The 19,245-nt window shown below is 39.0% G+C and overlaps 1 protein-coding gene across 5 annotated transcripts in view; it reads right to left on the bottom strand.

Annotated features, from left to right (window-relative positions):
• NAALADL2 (N-acetylated alpha-linked acidic dipeptidase like 2) overlaps positions 1 to 19,245 on the bottom strand; it is a 1,559,949-nt gene that overhangs the window by 1,424,323 nt on the left and 116,381 nt on the right. For 3 of the 5 annotated variants that reach the window (XM_075556048.1, XM_075556049.1, XM_075556050.1), the window contains one exon: positions 12,564 to 12,626. The exons of the other annotated variants lie outside the window; for them this stretch is intronic. The gene's annotated coding sequence lies outside the window, so the exon portion shown is untranslated. The remainder of the gene's footprint in view (positions 1 to 12,563; positions 12,627 to 19,245) is intronic. 5 annotated transcript variants of the gene reach the window in all.

Genomic DNA, 19,245 nt, shown 5'->3' with positions numbered 1-19,245 from the left:
ACTAGGCACCACATGTGTCTTAAGTAATTTCCCTAGTGGATAGTTTGTCACCATTTAGAGCAGCGGTTCTCAATCTGTGGGTCACAACCCTTTGGGGATAGAATGACCCTTTCACAGGGGTCACACGATTCATAACCATAGCAAAATGACAGTGATGAAATAGCAACGGACATAATTTTATGGTTGGGGAGTCACCACCACATGAGGAACTGTAGATCATAGTAGTAGGAAGGTTGAGAACCACTGATTTAGAGTATACCATCACAATTCATAATTCCTTTAAGGAGAAAATATTGTTTTCCAACACTTGAGATTCTAAGAGGACCCCTTGTGGTTATGCCTTCAGCTGCTAGCTGAAAGGTCAGTGCCTCAAAGCCTCCAGCCACTCTGTGGGAGATAGAGGGGGCACGCGGCTTCTGTTTGGACTCCAGCCTCAGGACGCCTGCAGAAGAGTTTCAGTCTATCATGTAAAATTACTGTGAGTGGCACTCAACCCCACGGCAATAGGTTTTTGTTTTAATTGTTTTGCTTAGGTTTCTAAGAAACCTAAGGTCATTTCCAGTTATTTGTATATAAGTCACAAAACGCTTTTAAGATTTTCATCAGTCAGATATACAATTAATATTTGTTTTATTTTGTTTGCTTCTCCATCCATGACATATTGCTTACATTTCTAATTATAGTAGTTGGCAAACTACATCTTCCCAGTGGTCATTTAAATGCATCTCTTGCCCTTTTTCCAGGTTTAAAAATCTATGAAGCCTGGGAATATTCTATATTCATTTTAAAAACATTTTTTCTAACAACATTTTCTCTAAACTTAACAATGTTTTCACCTCAGGGGAAAGGGCAAGCTTTCTACTCCCTTAAAGAGTGAGTGACAGTCTTGGAAACCCACAGAGACAGTGCTACCCTGTCCTCTAGGGTCACTATGCATTAGAATCAACTTAATAGCATTGGACTTGGGTTGGTTTTGAATACCTAGTATGTAAAATGGTAGTGACAAAGGACACTTCATGACAATATACATCATCAGTCATTTATTAACTGCATCACATTTGGAAAACATACACTCTACCTGCGTGTGGTCTATCATCTCATCTGTAACACATGTACTAAAGATACCCACCCTATGCCCATGGGGACTCCCAAAACATGAAAGCTTGTGAAAACATTTGGGAGACTGTGAATTAGTATACAATTACTTTTTTAATTACTAAGTACTAACAGTTGTACATACTATAGATTGTTGGTTTTTAAATTGCCAGGAATGTATCTGCCTATCTATCTAAAGCTTTTACACCAAATAAATCCGTTTGTCATCCAAAATCATTATATTAATAATTAATATGCCAATTATTATTAAGAAATAGCTATTTTGTTATAAAAAGAATAGAGATTAAATTAGATTAGGTTCACAATTTCACTTCATCACTTACCAATTGTGTCAGTTAATCACTCTTAGTCTTAACTTCTTCAATTTCATATAAAAGATACTAATACTAATAACAATTATAGTAAGTAAACCTCTGAGAAATTCAGGAAAGATTAAATCATCTATTGACTAAAATGTGTTATATACTATTTTGTGTTAGTAACTATTACATAGTTAATTACTTGTCTCATTTTGATTATCAAAAGCAAATGAGTGATCTTTCTTAAAGAAGTACAAAATGAAAAATGGGATGTTCTATTTTATACACAGTCCCACTGATATTGAATCAATTTCTGAAGGACAGGGACTATTTGTATTTTTGTTTTGAGTTAATGAAGTTTTCTATACATTTTAGAGATTATTCCCTTATCCAATATACCATTCCCAACATCCCCCTAGTAAACGGTACCTTTGTTTTTCCTTTATAGTGAAATCGTTTTGATGACTATGAGGTCGAATTTCAGGGTGTCCCAGTCATGTTGTTTGTCCTTTGCTGTTTGAGTGTGTTCAGTTATGTTTAACAGTGTATTTATATTATGTGGCACAGCTCCTAAATTTGCCCACATATTTTTACCTTTTAATTTTTTTAAATAATTTTATTGGGGGCTCATACAACTCTTATCACAATCCATACATCCATCCATTGTATGTCAAGCACATTTGTACATTTGTTGCCATCATCATTCTGAAAACATTTGCTTTCTGCTTCATCCCTTGGTATCAGCTCATTTTTTCACCTTCCTCCCCGCTTCCTTCTCCCTCATGAGCCCTTGATAATTTATAAATTATTATTTTTTTCATATCTTACACTGTCTGACGTTTCCCTTCACCCACTTTTTCAGTTGTTCATCCCCCAGGGAGGATGTTATATGTAGATCCTTATAATCAGTTCCCCTTTTCCAGCCCACCCTCCCTCTACCCTCCTGGTATCACCATGCTCACCACAGGTCCTGAAGGGATCATCTGTCCTGGATTCTCTGTGTTTCCAGTTCCTATCTGTACCAGTGTACATCCTCTGGTCTAGCCAGATTTGTAAGGTAGAATTGGGATCATGATAGTCGCGGAGGTGGGGGGTGGGTGTGGGAGGGTTAACATTTAGGAGCTAGAGGAAAGTTTTGTGCGTCATCATTGCTACACTACACCCTGACTAACTCATCTCCTTCCCGTGACCCTTCTATAAGGGGATGTCCAGTTGTCTATAGATGGGTTGGGCCCTCAAGATACACTCCCCCTCATTCACAATTCTTTGATTTTTTGTTCTTTGATGCCTGATACCTGATCCCTTCAACACCTTGCAATTACATAGACTGGTGTGCTTCTTCCATGTTCGCCCACATTTTTTCTTGATGTTTTTATCACTTTAGGTTTTATATTGAAATCTTTGTTGAATCTTGAGCTCATTTTTATATGTGATGTGAGATAGAGTTCCTGCTTTGTATTTTTATATGAATATCTAGTTTCCATCGCCATTTGTTAAAGAGAGCATGTCTTCCACATTTAATGATTTCTGGGCCTTTGCCAAAAATCAGCTGTCCATAAAATTGATGGATTGACTTCTTCTTTCTCAATTCTAGCTTACTGGTCAATGTGTCTGTTATTGTACCAGTACTATTTGCTTCAGTGACCCTGGCTCTTTAGAAGGTTTTGAGATTGGGAGATGTAAGCTCTCTCAGTGTGTTTTTCTTAAGTAGTGCTTTGCTGCCCCAGGATCTCCTTTATTTATATATAAGGTTAAATATTAGTTTCTACATCTTATTAAAGAATGTCTTCGGTGTCTAGATAGGGATGAAGTGGTAGTTGCAATGTTAAATTGTGGGGATTGGAATCCATGGCACAAATAAAATGTGTATGAGTTGCTGTGGAGATCCCCTCACAGAGGGGTTCAGGAGAGGAGATGGGTCAATTAGGGTACGAGGTAGTACCGGTGAAGAACACAGCTTTCCCCCAGATCCTGGATGCTTCCTCCCCCAGATACCATGATCTGAATTCTACCTTGCAGGGCTGGATAGGGCAGAGGTTGTACACTGGTACATATGAGGGCTGGAGGCACAGGGAATCCAGGGTGGATGATACCTTCAGGACCAAGGGTGTGAGGGGCGATGCTGGGAGAGTGGAGGGTGAGAGGGTTGGAAAGGGGGAACTGATTACAAGGATCCACATGTGACCTCCTCCCTGGGAGAGGGACGGCAGAGAAGGCGGGGGAAGGGAGACTCCGTATAGGGCAAGATATGACAAAATAACGATGTATAAATTACCAAGGGCACATGAGGGAGGGGAGAGCGGGGAGGGTGGGGGAAAAAAGAGGACCTGATGCAAAGGGCTTAAGTGGAGAGCAAATGCTTTGAGAATGATTGGGGCAGGGAATGTATGGATGTGCTTTATACAATTGATGTATGTATATGTATGGATTGTGATAAGAGTTGTATGAGTCCCTAATAAAATGTAAAAAAAAGAAAAAAAAGAAAATTATTTATCCTGTAGACCTTCATCCATTTTACACACACACAAAGTTGACAAACAAAACAACAAATGGCCCTCAACGTGTACACAAAGTCACTTGTGATTTTTTATTTTGAAGATAGGTGTTAAATTAGCTAGGCCATGACTTTCAGCAGGTTAGTAGACGTTACGGTATCAGAAAGATATCATCCTCCATTATATGATCTGATAGGAGCAGTCAATCAGTCAAAAGGGAGTTTCCTTTTGGAAATGATCTATATCCAATATATACTATGGTTCTAGCAAAGTTCACACTCTCTTGAGCTGGCACTTAACTCATCATCCTCTGACTTCTTCTTCTCCAGGTAGAAGCCAGCATCTTGCCATCAGACCAACTGACTTTTAGTTCATTAGCTGCTACAGCCAAATGAGTCAGAAGAAGCCAGAGTCTGATGCCTGGTCTTGTCAGCCTCTACAGTTAAAAGTGAGTCGTTACTTTAATTTAAATAAATATACCACACACAGATTACTCCTTCAGTTAGCTCATCTTAAAATAATATTTATGTGATTTTTAGAACTAATTTGTTGGTTTATATTCTTGATAATGCTGCTAATACCATTCGCTATATAACAGACAATACATAGTGGTGAATTTCACTGATACTATTGCTTCCTTAACTTAAGAGGTAATCAGTTTTCCCCTTGCTGTGGATGGTGTAAAAAATAATGGCTACTTTATTTTAGAAACTTTATATTGCTTATTGTTTCTATTATTGTAATTATAACATTTTGAATTGCTTTAGTTCAACACATTTAATTTGTAAAATGCGGTACTTCAAAACCATTTGACCCTTCACAGAAAATAAAGTTGGTTCCACAAGTTGTTTTAGGCTGGGTGCTCTGGAGATGCAAAACCAGTGAAGGGTATATATAATAGAGAGAGAGAAAATTTTATATCAAGCAAATACCTCACACAATCATAGAAGTGGCTAAGTCCAGCCCAGTTCGTATATTTATGTCAGATGCTCAGTTGGAGGCTTCTGACTCATGGAGAAATGGGAGCTGATGAACCAGGGAGCAGGAAAACTAAGCAGGGAGCAAGAATAAGGAGGGAGACCACAGACTGGTGATAGCACAGGTACATAAATCTAAATCTGGTGTGTCAAATGGCAGGCTCTGAGGATGGACAGGCAATATGGCAGCCCATTGGCTCAAGTTCAAAGAACAGGAGACCACTGAGCCAGGTGCAGAGTCCAGAACCAGCTAGAAGCAAACAAGCTCTAAAGAGAGTCTAAGACCAAGGTCACTAGGCTGAACCACTGAGAACACCTCATCAGGGCTGTGTCCTGAGTGAAGGGGGTTGCATTTTACCAAAACTTCCAACAGCTGATTGGTTGTGCCCAGAAGACCCATGATGGAGTTCATCACAGTGCACTGTGGTATGTCACATTATGGGGGATTATTAGGCTTTAACTACCAACCTACTAAGAACCCTGATCCTGTCAAGTTGTCACAAAACCCAACCCGCCTACAGGCTTTCGCCAATGGCCACGCTGTTTAATTATCTCACTGTTGTCTAGGTGAGATTGTCTCTAGGTATATTGCATTCTGTGATAGTTACCTAATTCCATGTCATCTTGAAAAATAGAATGGAGGAGTGGAGTCTAGCCTGTCAATCCATGCACAGCCTCTCTTCCTCCCTGGAGGCAGGACACACTCTCTCTTTTTCACCTTCCTGTTGACAAGGCACATGGAGCCACGCTGATAGCAGCCAGAGATATCCACTGCCATTGGATCTACAAGACCTTCCATTGACCTGTAATCTTCCTGCATTCAGCATAATTGCATGTGCTGCATGAATCAGAAAAGGAATTCATAGACTAGTATTGGATATATGGGCTAATATCAGACTTACGGACTTGATCTGGACAGGGCTGAGATATTTTCTCAATATGCAATTGCTCTTGTCTATAAAGCTCTCTCTTACACACATACATGAGTGTCCCTTGATTTTTTTATCTAGTCAACCTGAACTAACACACATCTTAACCTCTGTCTTGACTGGAAAATGTTTCTCAAGTGTGTTTGTCCATTAATATATATGTTTCCCATGAAACCTACTAGCCCTGAGGATGAGGTCTTTTAATTGTCAAGATGAAAAAAATAACCAAAGCTCCTCAATAAAACCAAGTCCTTGCAGAGGTGAGGTTACCTCATTATGCGTGATTAGCATCCTGTAGCAGAGGTGTCAGCAAAAGGGGGGACTAAGGAAGTTTCCAATTGGGGGAACAAATGTCAAATGAAAATGATAGAGTGCACATACACTCTCAAGAAACAAGTGGTCAGGATATAAACCCTTTGATAAAAGTGTGTTAAGAACATTTGTTCTCATACACAGTAGAAGATAAAGCAGATGACAGATCTACTAAAAAAAAGGCACGATGTGCATCAGAAGACTTCATCAAAAGAGCACAAAGAGAACCCACGGGAAGGGGTAAAGTCTTCAACAACAACACAGCAGACCCGGGACTAAGCTCTAAAACCCATATAAAATTGCAGTACGTCAATAAGAAAACAAACAAATAATCCACTTGGAGTGTGAGCAAAGGTTATGAGCAGAGAGATGACTACAAAGGACATCCAAATGCCTGAAGGACATATGGGGGCGGGGGAAGCTCATCATCATGATCCCCTGGGAGGTCAACATTTAAGAAAACAGATGCAGTGTCAACTGACAACAATGATGGCAACCTAACTTTTTAAAAAGTAGAGCAAACAACAAATGCTGGACAGGGCATGGAGGGATTGGAACTCACACACACTGAGGGAGGTCTACTAGGTAAACAGGACAGCCATTGGGAAGCATGGCAAGACCTAAAACAGCTGTGAACAGGAATTACTGACGAGCCAGCAATACCTCTGCTAGGCATCTACCCTACAGAAGTACCTGATAAAGAAACAAGGGCACATACGCACAATGGAGTACTATGCATCCCGAAAACACGGTGAGGACAGCATGAAGCGCCGCATGACCCAGGAGGACCTGGAGACCATTAGACTGAGTGAAGCTAGTCAATCACAAAAGGACAAGTATGTATGAGTTGATTACTCTATGGAGAAACACCAAGGAAATAAATATTAGAGAAAATGTAAATAATATTTAAAATACACAAAAAGATATCCTTTGTTATGTAAGCCATGGTGTTTATGGGCAACACAGTTAATATATTAAGAAAACAAGGATTTTATAAGGACAACCCAGGATGTCACTTCATGTACTTTGGACATATTATCAAGAGGGACCTATCCCTAGAGAAGAACAACGTGGTCAGGGAACAGTCTTGGTATCTGACAACAATTTAGCAGCCATGTCTTTCTGTTCTTAAATGGGTCTGGGTATAATTCTGTCTGGAATCTGGTCCAAATGAAGGGATCAAAGTAGAACCACAAAGGCCTTTATAATAATTCCTAACCTTTTTTTAACCACATAAATGGACCTTTGTTTTTAACAGCAAAATGCCTTTTTTTAACTAGTGAGACACAATTGCTATTACTCCTTTTACCTGTAAAACAAAACTCCAAATATATTAGAAAACAAGCAAACAAAACAACAATGACAAAAATCTTTGACCCTTGGTCAGATCAATAGTACCTTTAACAGCAAAAAAAAAAGATAATACATAAATAAATGATCATTTTCTTTTGTATTGAAAACAAAAGAAGTCAAGAATATCAGAAAAACGCTTAGGTATATTAGGGTTGAGTAGGTACCCAAAAGTTCACGCACTAGTATTTCTTCTAATAAGAGAGATATTTTAAAAAGTGGAATGTCAGAAGTCACGGTCAGTCCGCAGTGGATGTGAGCTGGGTGCTCTGGCTGGGCCAGGTGGTGGTAACAGTGTGAAGCATCGACTCCCCTGTTTCAGGGTCATTTCCCACGCCTATTCCGTCTGTTGATTTCCTTCTTCGGCGTAGACCTCCCGACTCCGACAGCACCTGTTCTGTACCATTCCTTTGGCAGACAGCCCCAAGGTACATTTTAACAAACTCTCTGTGCCAAATTTTCTCCAGAAGTTATCAAAGGCAATTGTTTAAGAAACTTGTCGAGGGATTGGGGACAAAAGAAAAATTTCAAAAGCTACAATAGTAAAGTCTATTAGTCAGAGGAAGCATTCTCGTGAATTTTACAGACAGTCATAGAAGCTGGCTTGTGGACAAGGAAAACTTTCAATATTTTTAATTGGCTCTACAAAGGGGTTTAACTCGCTCACACAGTCACTACTTATTAAAATGTCTGTTCGTGCAGCCATGCCACATTTTGTCTCTGCTTTTGTTAATATAAGGAGACTTCAAAATGTTTGTAGGGGGAAAAACCCATTACCTTTTAATCCTATTTTTCCAAGACATTTTGAAGCACCCTTGTACATAGAAGCAAATGGGCAGGAACTGAGACAAAAACATATTCACAGTAATTCAGTGGCTCATGGCAACCTGCTCCCAGGAGACCAGGAGCTTCACCCATGTGCTTTCTTCATCAGAGATACTGTCAAATTATCTATAGAACATGCTAACAAATTTTCTTAGCAGATGTGATTTGTCTCTGTACATTTTGCCACAAAACTGGGCCAGTTTCTGTTTGGGGCATGTCCATACACCCACCAAGCCTATGTGCCCAGTTCAAAATCCGTTTTCAGAAAACCATGCCTTCATAATGGCACACCCAACTGGAGAATTTATAGTAGGAAGTACTCAGCCTGACTGATTCCAGTTCTACTGGAAGTGAAGTCTTGCACACAATAGAACCAAAGCTAATTTTCCTTCTCTTTCTTATTTGATCACATTGCTTTTCTTTAACAACAAACTATATATTTGTTGCTTACATGTTAAAATTACAATGACAAGAATTCTAAAGATCGGTGTTTAGAGGCTTCTTTCTTTCTACTATACCCCACTCTATATTTAATTTAATTTGAATTCTATTTAATGTGAATTGAGAATAAACTGAGATATATTTAGTGCAGGATTCTGGTAGCAGGCTATGTTGTGATCACAATAGGCACAAAGGACCTTTTATAAAAATCATTATATTTTATTCACTTTCTTTTGAGTTACAAAGCTGGAATGTGTAACCAAATTGCTTGATACATTGAAAAGCAGATTCCCTTCAGAAAGAGTCAAGGGGACAATTAAATACCATGAAGAAAAAAAGTCAAGGATTTTAGACCCTAATCAGTACAATATGTTTCTTATGAAAATTCAGTAAACTTAGAGTGAATTCATAAGAAATAAAACATTTAAAATATTTTGAGTATGTCTCATTTGTTCCAAATGTGTTATATACTATGAAACATTATTGAGTCAATGAATCAAAAAGCTTTTTCTAGACTCCATTTAAAAGGTTGATCTTTATGGAATATACAGAATGTAAGTGTATTTCTTGCCACAAAACCATTTACAGTTATAGAAAAACAGATAGAAAATAGCAGAAAGAAAGAAGCAAATAAAAACAAAACTCCAAAATCAATCACCACCAAGTGAGGTATTTGAGCTGCCAACTAACCTTTAGTTTAGTGGTTGAGTGCAAACCATTTGTACCAAAGGGCCTTCTACAGGCAGTGAAAAAAATAATACAGAATTAGTCAAAGAGATACTATTTAAATTCCTTATAAGGTGAATATAATATTCTGAGAGGTATTAGAGAAGAGTGAAATCTACGTGTTAATGGAAATTTCAAAGGAAGTATAGGAGTTACAAACTGGGCTGCTAACCACAAAACCAGCAGTTCAAAACCACTAGCCATTCTTCAGGCGAAAGAGAAGGCTCTGCTTCTGCAGAGAGTTAGTCTCAGAACGGTGAGTCGGGGTTCCCTTGAAGGCAGCGAGCTGACCTATGGCTTGAGCTGTACTCTTAAACATGTGGAGAATGTGGGTGATGAGAGAGGTTACACAGGAAACAAACGACTGACCATCATGACCTACAAAGGCAGTGGTTTAGTAAAACATGCCGGAGAGACTGTCAGTGCAAGGGAGTGAGCGTGATAACCGGAACAAAGACCTGCCTTAGGAAGTTTGATGTGAGAAGTGGCCTGTGCCAGGTCCTTCAAAGTCAGGCTGAATCCTCCCTGCTATAAGTGCTTGAGTTGGCTGTGCCACTAGGAAAGAAAAGAGAGGGAACTAGACGTCCAGGATGGATGATTGGCTTGGTGGGTCTGAGGACATATTTTATCTATGCGCAAAATAAAACAGATTGGATTAGGTTGGTGTTAGAGAGCTGAGTGAAGAATTACAGTCTAGGTAATTAAACTATATTTTACTGATACTTATTCCTTATTTGCAAATATAGTACAACAATTAACTCATTCCAGAGGCCGTAATTAGCAATCAGGTTAAATTACATTGATTGCCTCTCTTACATTTAATGAAAAACATTTAAAACTACTTTCTAAGATATTTTATAGCAACTGCCTGTATATTTTTCATTTTTTTCCCTTCACTCTTTCTTTCTCGCCCAGATTAATTCCTTTTTTCCTCTCTCCATCTTTATATTTGACCTTCCAGTATGCATAGAAAAAGACTGCAAGAAAATATAGCAGACTATAAAAAAACCTTAGATTATAGGTCATTTAAATGTATTCATGTATTTCTGTAATTTCCAGATTTCCTAAATTTACCATGCATCACTAAAGTTACTACAAAGTTACCATGTGTGGTGAAGTTAAATTTCTTAATATGGCTCTTCTTGCCATATCTGTATAATCCCCACCAAATAATTGGGTGAGACTACGCAAAGAGAGCGTGTGTAACACTAATCGAAGGGAGTGGTCCGTTTTAGTTACTATCCCTACAGGCTATAAGCATGTGTCATCTATGAAGCAGGAGGAGTGAGAAATCCCAGGACCACTGGAAGAAGAGCCCCTAATGCAGCATGATTGAGAACAATATCTGAAGTGGTAGAAGCTGAGACCAGAGGGACCAGAGGCCGAGACAAGGAGGCCTTGAGCCAGAACAGAGGAATATCCCTGAGACTATGAAGCAGAGCAGCCCGCTGGCTTCCTAGCCCGTGGAGGCAAAGTTCCTGGGACCATGTGTCTGAGAGGCTGAAGACTAGAGGAGACTTGACTATTGTCTGAGAAGGGGTATTATTATGGACAATAATCTAATTGTATCCGTAAATGTTTCCTGATCCTGGCTTGTGGTAACACAGCATGGAAGAGTACTAGAGTAGAGAAAACTGGTATCACAAAACACAACAAACATTTCAAAACCCATAAAAGATGCTCTCTAGGGACAGGATTGTTGGGAGTAAGTCAAGCTAAGGATTTTCTAGTCCTTTTCGACTTCCATGTTACCATCTAGAGGCATTGTTAAGGGGAAACAATTGAACATTTTCTGCCATAAATTGCCATTAATCTTTTTTCTAATCTATGATTCGATTCTGGCTTCCATCCTGCCATCTGCTATACCTTAAGCATTGACCACTGAAGAGCCAGAAATATGATTTAAGGTGTTAAAGTGTATTTTAAATTTGCAGTGTATTCTTATTAGTCATGCAACTTTAAGTGTTCATATACAAAATCAAAATGGCTTCTGAAACACTCGGAAAAATCAAGTTTCCCAGTGACAGATGTAAGATCTGAGAAATAGTAAAAGAGCCTACTTGGTGTGGTAGCTAGATGATTTTATCTTACCTTGAAGATGTATAAAAATGTAGGGGTGGAATCCGACCTGTCAATCAGATCACAGCCTCATGGTGCCTCCTGTGGGCGTGGCTTTCTTAAAAGGAGGGCCCTGGGAACTTGCTCCTTTCTCTAGGCCTTCGCCTTCCTGCTGGCTGACTCAGGTTGCTTGAGGCCTGGAGATGAATCTACCCCCACTGGATCCACAACATTTGCACCTACCATCCTGTAGATATTCCTGCATTCTGCGTCATTGCATGTGGCTATGTGAAGTCTTAAGGGGACTTATGGACTAGTATTGGATATATGGACTTGAGTTGGACTGGGCCAGGATATTTTCTCGATATATAATTACTCCTTGATATAAAGCTCTTTCTTACACACAGATGAGTGCCACTGGATTTGTTTCTCTAGTGAACATGACCTAACACATTAGAATTCAAGCACCATTGTGATGCACTTATAGAAATTAAATTATATAAGCGCTTAGCCCACCATACAGTTGAGAGTAAACTCAATATCAGAAGCATGATGGTCACACAGGTGGTAGAACAGTTTATGGTAACAACAGTAATGAATTTATATCAATGATGCGATAACAAAATTATATGAAAGATGTGCATTTAAGATAAAATCATAACAAAAGAGCAATAAAGATTTAGCCTATAAGGGAGTACCTTCAAAATATTGTAAAATCTTAACCAGACATGCTCTTTAGAAGCAATACCGGTCATTGTGGTATTATTGGAGTGCGCAGTATAATCACAAACATTACTCTGAAGAAGAAAGAGAGTGTGACAATATAGTTGCATTGTTTTACAATGATTTGCAATGCCAGAAATATTTTCCCCAGTATCACAAATTTAAGTAATCAATATTGCCATCTGAATGCTTTTGGTTAGGGAGAGCAGTACGAGAAAGAGGGATAATCTTTGTGTGGCGGCAGGTGTGTTCCCTTTAACTGCTCATGTGGGGCTGCAAGTATTTATAAAAGGTCACCAAGAGAGGGCTTACCTGGAGTCAAATGAAAGAGGCCTTAAACCATCTAAAGTGATATCCAGTGTCCAGCAGGGAGATCTAAAAGAGAGAGTCACAAAGACAGTTTGTGACAAAGCTGACATACTGGATTCTGGAAGGAGTGAAATCAATTGTGACATTTTTCATTTATTTGTAAATGCCTCTTTGGCAATACACTCACTCAAAACGACAGTTGCTTCGTACAGCATAGGGAAGGTGATGGTAAAACAGAGGAATCCTGACAGTTGGTTTAATAAGATTCTGTATTATGGCTACTCTAACACTTTCCCCCAACAAGGACCTTGCCCTTCATTCTCAATATCATAACTCAGTAATTTGGAAAATGCTGTCTCTATAGAAAACAAACCCAGTCAGTCCTTAATAGCCATTGACCAGTTTATTTCCCCCTTACTTTTCAATTAGATGGAAACATTCTAAATCGAGTATCTAAATACATGTCGGCCATGCAGACTAATTATTTGTTTTTATTGAAACAGCAGTGTTTTTTATTGTAAGCAGTAATGAAGGACGTGACTGGACAACTGAAAATGCACATTCTGTTAACTCCACATCTGCTTGGAAGCAGCTAGTACAAGTGATACATTTTGACAAAGAAAGCTTTGTTTTTACATTTTAAATCCTATGAAAATCAAGAAATCATCAGTAAACCTTCTTGGGTGCTTTTAGTTTCAGCACCTTCAAATGAAAGCAGTCTAAAGCTTGCTCCTCAGGGATTCGTTCCATTGCTCTTTAACCACATGCTAAGTGATTGGCATTGAGCTGAGCAAAGCGAGTGATATAGACATGCTTACATTTTGAAATTAAAAAAAAAATTTAAATGACTAATTTAAAGGAAAAAGTAACCCAGTCCAGGCCTATATGTGTATTTGTTGAACTGGTAAACTGTATAAAATCAAATCTTTGTATATGGTGAGATTAAAAAAAACATGCATTTGTGCTATATATATATGTATATATATATATATATATATATCATTTTAAATTATAAAGCCCAGAGAAATTAACTAATTAAGAGACCTTGGAGAAATCAAAAATTTTGAGTTTCAGGTTCCTTATTAATAAAACAGAAATTGTAATGTTTGCTATACATGATTGTTTTAACAAGGATAAATCACAGTTCTTTCATTTTTTAATCATTTTATTGGGGGCTTGTAAAACTCTTATCACAATCCATCCATCTACTGTGCCGAGCACATTTCTTAAGTAAGAAGGTGTTTCAAAAAATCTAGTAGCTATTATAACTATGAACAAGTTTTGCTCTGATGAAAACAAATGACATGTTTCTTAAATACAGCAAGAACAAAAATAGAAATAGGTATTACAGATGAGATTAGCTTTCTTGTTGCTGTTATTAGTTTGTTGAGGTGCTTCCAACTGATAGCAACCCAGGTACAACTTAATGAAATCCAGCCAGGTCCTACACCCTCCTCACAGTGGTTCTTATGCTTGAGCCCAGTGTTCCTGTCATGGGCCAGCCCATCTTTTGGAGGGCCTTCCTCTTTTTCTCTGCACCTCTACTAAACATGCATGCTAAGTACATGGACCAAGTCTCTCCTGACAATGTGTCCAAAGAATGTGAGATAAAGTCTCACCATCCTTGTCTCTAAGGAGCACTCTGGCTGCACTGCTTCCAAGATTGTTTTGTTCTTTTGGCAGTCATGGTACTGTCAATATGCTTCACCAGCACCATAATTCATATGCCTTTATGATTCTTCAGTCATCTTTATTGAATGTGAAACTTTTACATGCATCTGAAGAAACTGAAAGTAGCATTGTTTGGATCAGATGCACCTTCCTCCTCAAAGTAAGATGCTTGGCAGCAGTTCTCAACCTGTAGGTCGCAACCCTTTTGGAGGTAGAACGACCCTTTCTGGGGGTCGCCTAATACATCTGCCTATCAGATATTTACATTATGATTCATAAGAGTAGCAAAATTACAGTGATGAAGTAGCAATGAAAATAATTTCATGGTTGGGGGTCACCACAACATGAAGAACTGTATTAAAGGGTTGCAGCTTTAGGAAGGTGGAGAACCACCGCTAGGTCTCATGCAGTGGATTTACCCAAAGAGACGCCATCATTTGATCTCCTGACACTGCTTTCATGAACATTGATTGTGGATCCAAGCAAGACAAAATCCTTGCCAACTACAATATTTCTCTACTCATCAAGATGCAACCTTTTGGTTTAGTTGTAATGATTTTTTTTTTCTTTACAGTGAGTTGTAATCCATACTGAATGTTGCGATCCTTGATCTTCATCAGCAGGTTTTCAAGTCCTCCCCAAGTTCGGCACCCCTTGATGTTCATCTGCACGAGCTGTAAGCCCTCCTCACCCTCAGCAAGCAAGCTTGTGTTGTCTGCAACTCAAAGGTTGTTAAGAAGCCTTCCTCTAATTCAGATGCGGCAGCATTCTTCATTTAATCCAGCTCTTCTGATTATTTGCTTCACATACAGATTGAACAATTATGGTGAGAAGTTACAACCCTGACACACACCATTCCTGACTTTCAACCATGTGGTATGCCCTTGTTCTATTCACAAAACTGCTTCTTGGTCCATATATAAGTTGTGCAGTCGTACAATGCAGTTTCTTTGAATTCCCATTCTTCTCAAGGCAATTTATAAGTTTATTAGGATCCATTCAGTCAAATGCCTTCGTACAATGAATGAAAGAAAATCTTGGGGGTACTCCCTGCTTTCAGCCAAGATCCATTTGACATGAGCAATTATATCCAGGACATCAGCAATTGATGTCAGCTGATATCCAGGACATCAGCAATTGTTCCAGGTCCTCTTCTGGATCTGGCCTGGACCTCTGGCAGCTCCCTGTCACTGTACTGCTACCACTGTTGTGGGATGATCTTTAGCACAATTTTAATTGCTTGTGATATCAATGAGAACTTTCTGTAATTGCACACTCCACTTTTCCTTGAAATTGGTACAAATACGGATCTCTTCCTGTCAATTGGCCAAGTAGCTGTCTTCCAAATTTCCTGGCATAGATGAGTGAGTGCTTCCAGGACTTCGTCAGCTTGTTTAAACATTTCAATTGGTATCCCATTATTTCCTGCAGACTTGTTTTTGGCTAATGCTTTCAGTGCAGGTCAAAATTCTTTCTTCAGAACTATTGGTTCTTCCTCATCGTTACCTCTTGAAATTGTTGAATGTCGGCGAGTTCTTTCTGGTACACTCGCCCTGTAATTTTCATCATTTTGCTGATGCTTCGTGCCTCATTCATTATTTTACCCACAGATATTACAATTGCTCAACTTGAAGCTTGAAGGTTTTCTTAAGTTCTTTCAGTTTAACATACGCTCAGTGTGTTCTTTCTTTCTGGGCGTTTGCACATTTCATTAGTCATTTGCTTTGTCTTCTCAAGCTTCCCTTTGAAAATTTCTGTTTAACTCTTGACGTCATTGTTTCTTCCATTTGCCTTCGCTACTCTTCGACTAGGAGCGAGTGGCAGTCTCTTCTGAGAGCCACTTTGATCTTTCCTGTCTTTTGAATAAAACTTTGCTCTCTTCACAAATGAAGTTCTTCATGTCAGCCCAAAGCTCAGCATGTCTTCTGTCATTAGTGTTCAATGTGTCATATATGCTCTTGAGATGTTCTCAAAACTCAAGTAGTATAGATTCAAGGTTGTATTATGGCTTGCATGAACTCATTTGCATTTTCTTCACCTTCACCCTGATCTTATATATGAGCAATTCATGTTTTTTTCCACAGTCCGAGTCAGCCTGCTCCTAGCTGCTGACATGGAGCTTCTTTCTCTGTGGCTTCTTTCTACAAACGTAGTCCATCTGATTTCTGTGTGTACCATCAGAGTAACACACAGTCCGTCAGCACACTGAACTGACAGGGAAGTGGTGGGTTGTCAGGACACCCACAGTTTGTTTCTATTTCTTCCACTGTTCATCTCTCTGCAATTTGGAGATATAATGTTCACAGTCTCGGCTTTGCTACAAATGCTATTGAGGTATATTGTCATTGCTATGAGTTGCCATTGAATTTATTCAGACTCAAAGCACTCTGTGTAGAGAGTAGAACAGCCCTAAGGCTTAGGCTTTTTGAAAGCAAATTGCTAGGCTGTCTTCTGTTATTATTATTATTAATCACTTTTATTGGGGGCTCTTACACCTCCTATCACAATCCATACATGTGTCCATTGTGACAAGCACATTTGTTCCTATGTTGCCATCACTTTCAAGGCATTTTTTCTACTTGAGCCCTTGGTGTCAGCTCCTCATTTTCCCTCCCCCTCCCACACCCTACTCCTTCACGAACCCTTGATAAGTTATAGATTATTATTTTCATATCTTACATCATCCTCTGTCACCCTTCACCCACTTTTCTTTTGTTTGTCCCCAAGGAGGGGGTTATATATAGATCCGTGTGATCATTTCCCCCTCCCTCCCCCCCCAGCTTCCCCTTATCTTCCTGGTATCTCTATTCTCATTGTTGGTCCTAAGGGGTTTATCTATTCTGGATTCCATTAGTAGCAGTGTGCATGTTCTGGTTTAATCCAATTGGTAATGTAGAATTTAGGTCATGATAATGTGGGGAGGAAACGTTAAAGAACTGGAGGAAAGTTGTGTTTTTCATTGGTGCTATACCGCACCCTGACTGGGTCATCTCTTCCTTGTGATCCTTCTGTGAGGGGATGTCCAATTGTCTGCAGACAGACTTTGGGTCTCCATTCTCCCCCCCCCCCCAACACACACCCATTCACACTGGTCTTTGTTTTGGATCTTAGATGAACACTTTCCTCCTTTTATTTCTTTATTTATGCAGTGTTCGGATTATTTTCAGGTATCCATCTCTTTCCATGCAACTCTGGAGAGGAAAGCTATAACCCCAGACTTTGTCTACTGTATTCCTAGAAGAGCCAGGTAATCATAGGACTATCTTTTCCTTGCTTAAGGATGGATTTACAGGTGTACACCTATACCACCCAGATCTAGCTAATGAGATGTCAAAAGGGTTCTTCTGGGCTGTCCAACAAAGTTTTTCACTCTCCCCCAAAAGTGATTAGTCTCCATGATTGAGTATGGATGCTGTGCCTGGAACTGCTCCATCCAGCTTCTAGGATGAGAGAAGTTAGGGTGAGAACCAAGCCAATATTTTGAGTATGGCAGTAAAAAAATGATGGGGAAAACTGTGTCTGATAATGCCAATCAATGGCTGAACTAACTTCACTACTTCTGGAATTTATGTTATGTAAAACAAATCCTGATAGCATCTAAACTATTTGAACAAATGTATCATCCCAAGCAGTTTTTAAAAGCTGTACATCAAGCCTAAGAATGGGTCAAAACTTTCTTTTTTATGTATATATTTTGAAATATTTTACGAACTAAACCAACAAGAGAAAAGTGCTTCTCATTTTCTTATAAACTAAGAAACATCTTAGTATTATTTAAATGTCTTTATAACTCTGACTTTTACAAAGAAGTTATTATGAAGTAAATCCTGTGCTTTCAATGTGTTTTAAAGTATTCATTTGTTCTATTTTTATATACGCACATAATGTACCATCATAAAATATCATTTTTACAGCATACAGATCTAACAAATATGCAAAGCATGTGCTTGCTTTCCTTAAATTGTTAGCACTCATATGGTGTTTTAAAGAAAAAAATTAATATTATCCACAGTTTTTAATGGGCTTTTAAAATTTCATATTTTGAAGTAGTGTTTCTATTCTTAAATATCCAGATTATAATTTTGATTCTGAAAAAATCCTTTCCTTTCCTTGGCCTTAGTTTCCTGACGCAGCAGATGCCGGGAATTCCTTAGAATGATAGATGACTGTTAACCATACATGTAGGAGGGGATCACGAGGTGATTTGTTCTGAGAAGGTACATTATACAATTTTGAAGTGACATATGTTATAACTACTGGGCTCCCATGTGATGCTTTAAAACGAGTTATTTTCTAATTTTTTTGTGTATGTCTCCCTCGCTCTCACCATTTGCCTTATTTTGTTTTATCCACTTAAAAACATAAACGATATTCACCAGCATTTTAGTGGGGAAAGGGAAAACTACGGTTTGCAGATAGAATTTGCTACTTAGAGTGGAGAGGCTTTCTACTGCTTTAAACCGTTACCGTCTCAGAAACCTATCGGGGCCTTTCTACCCCGTCTACAGGGTCGCTCAGAGCCGGAATAGAGGACACGTCAGTGAGTTTTGAGTTTGAGGGATTAGGCCTGGTAAGAGGGATTAGAGATGTGATCACTTTGGCCAAGGGCCAGCAAATTTCGATTCATATCTATAGCCATGTAACAGCAGGGTGCGTCGAACAATATTGTGACTGGGGTTTCAGTTCACCCATGCATGGCTTTCTTCTAAAACATCTCTGTGATTGATGAGGGGCTGCGGCCCCACTCTATCAATAATACATTTGTCTTAGTCACTGTGAGTGGCATCGTCGGGTATGCATTGGACTGCTAACCACAAGGTCAGCAGTTTGAAACCAGTCGCCACTCAATGATTGAAAGATGAGACTTTCCACTCCCTTACAAGTAACAGTGTCAAAAACCCAGCAGCTGCCACCCAAAAACAATTGATTGCAGTAGTTTGGCTGTGGTTGTCTTTAGAGAAGAATTCCATGTATCTTTGGTAGTAGTTAGTTGCACTCATTAGGGTCAAGTATT

The sequence above is a fragment of the Tenrec ecaudatus genome, chromosome 8 (assembly GCF_050624435.1).
Source record: "Tenrec ecaudatus isolate mTenEca1 chromosome 8, mTenEca1.hap1, whole genome shotgun sequence".
Lineage (NCBI taxonomy): Eukaryota > Metazoa > Chordata > Mammalia > Afrosoricida > Tenrecidae > Tenrec > Tenrec ecaudatus.
Note: the sequence above shows the minus strand (reverse complement) of the source record. Positions and strands in the feature narration are given on the sequence as shown.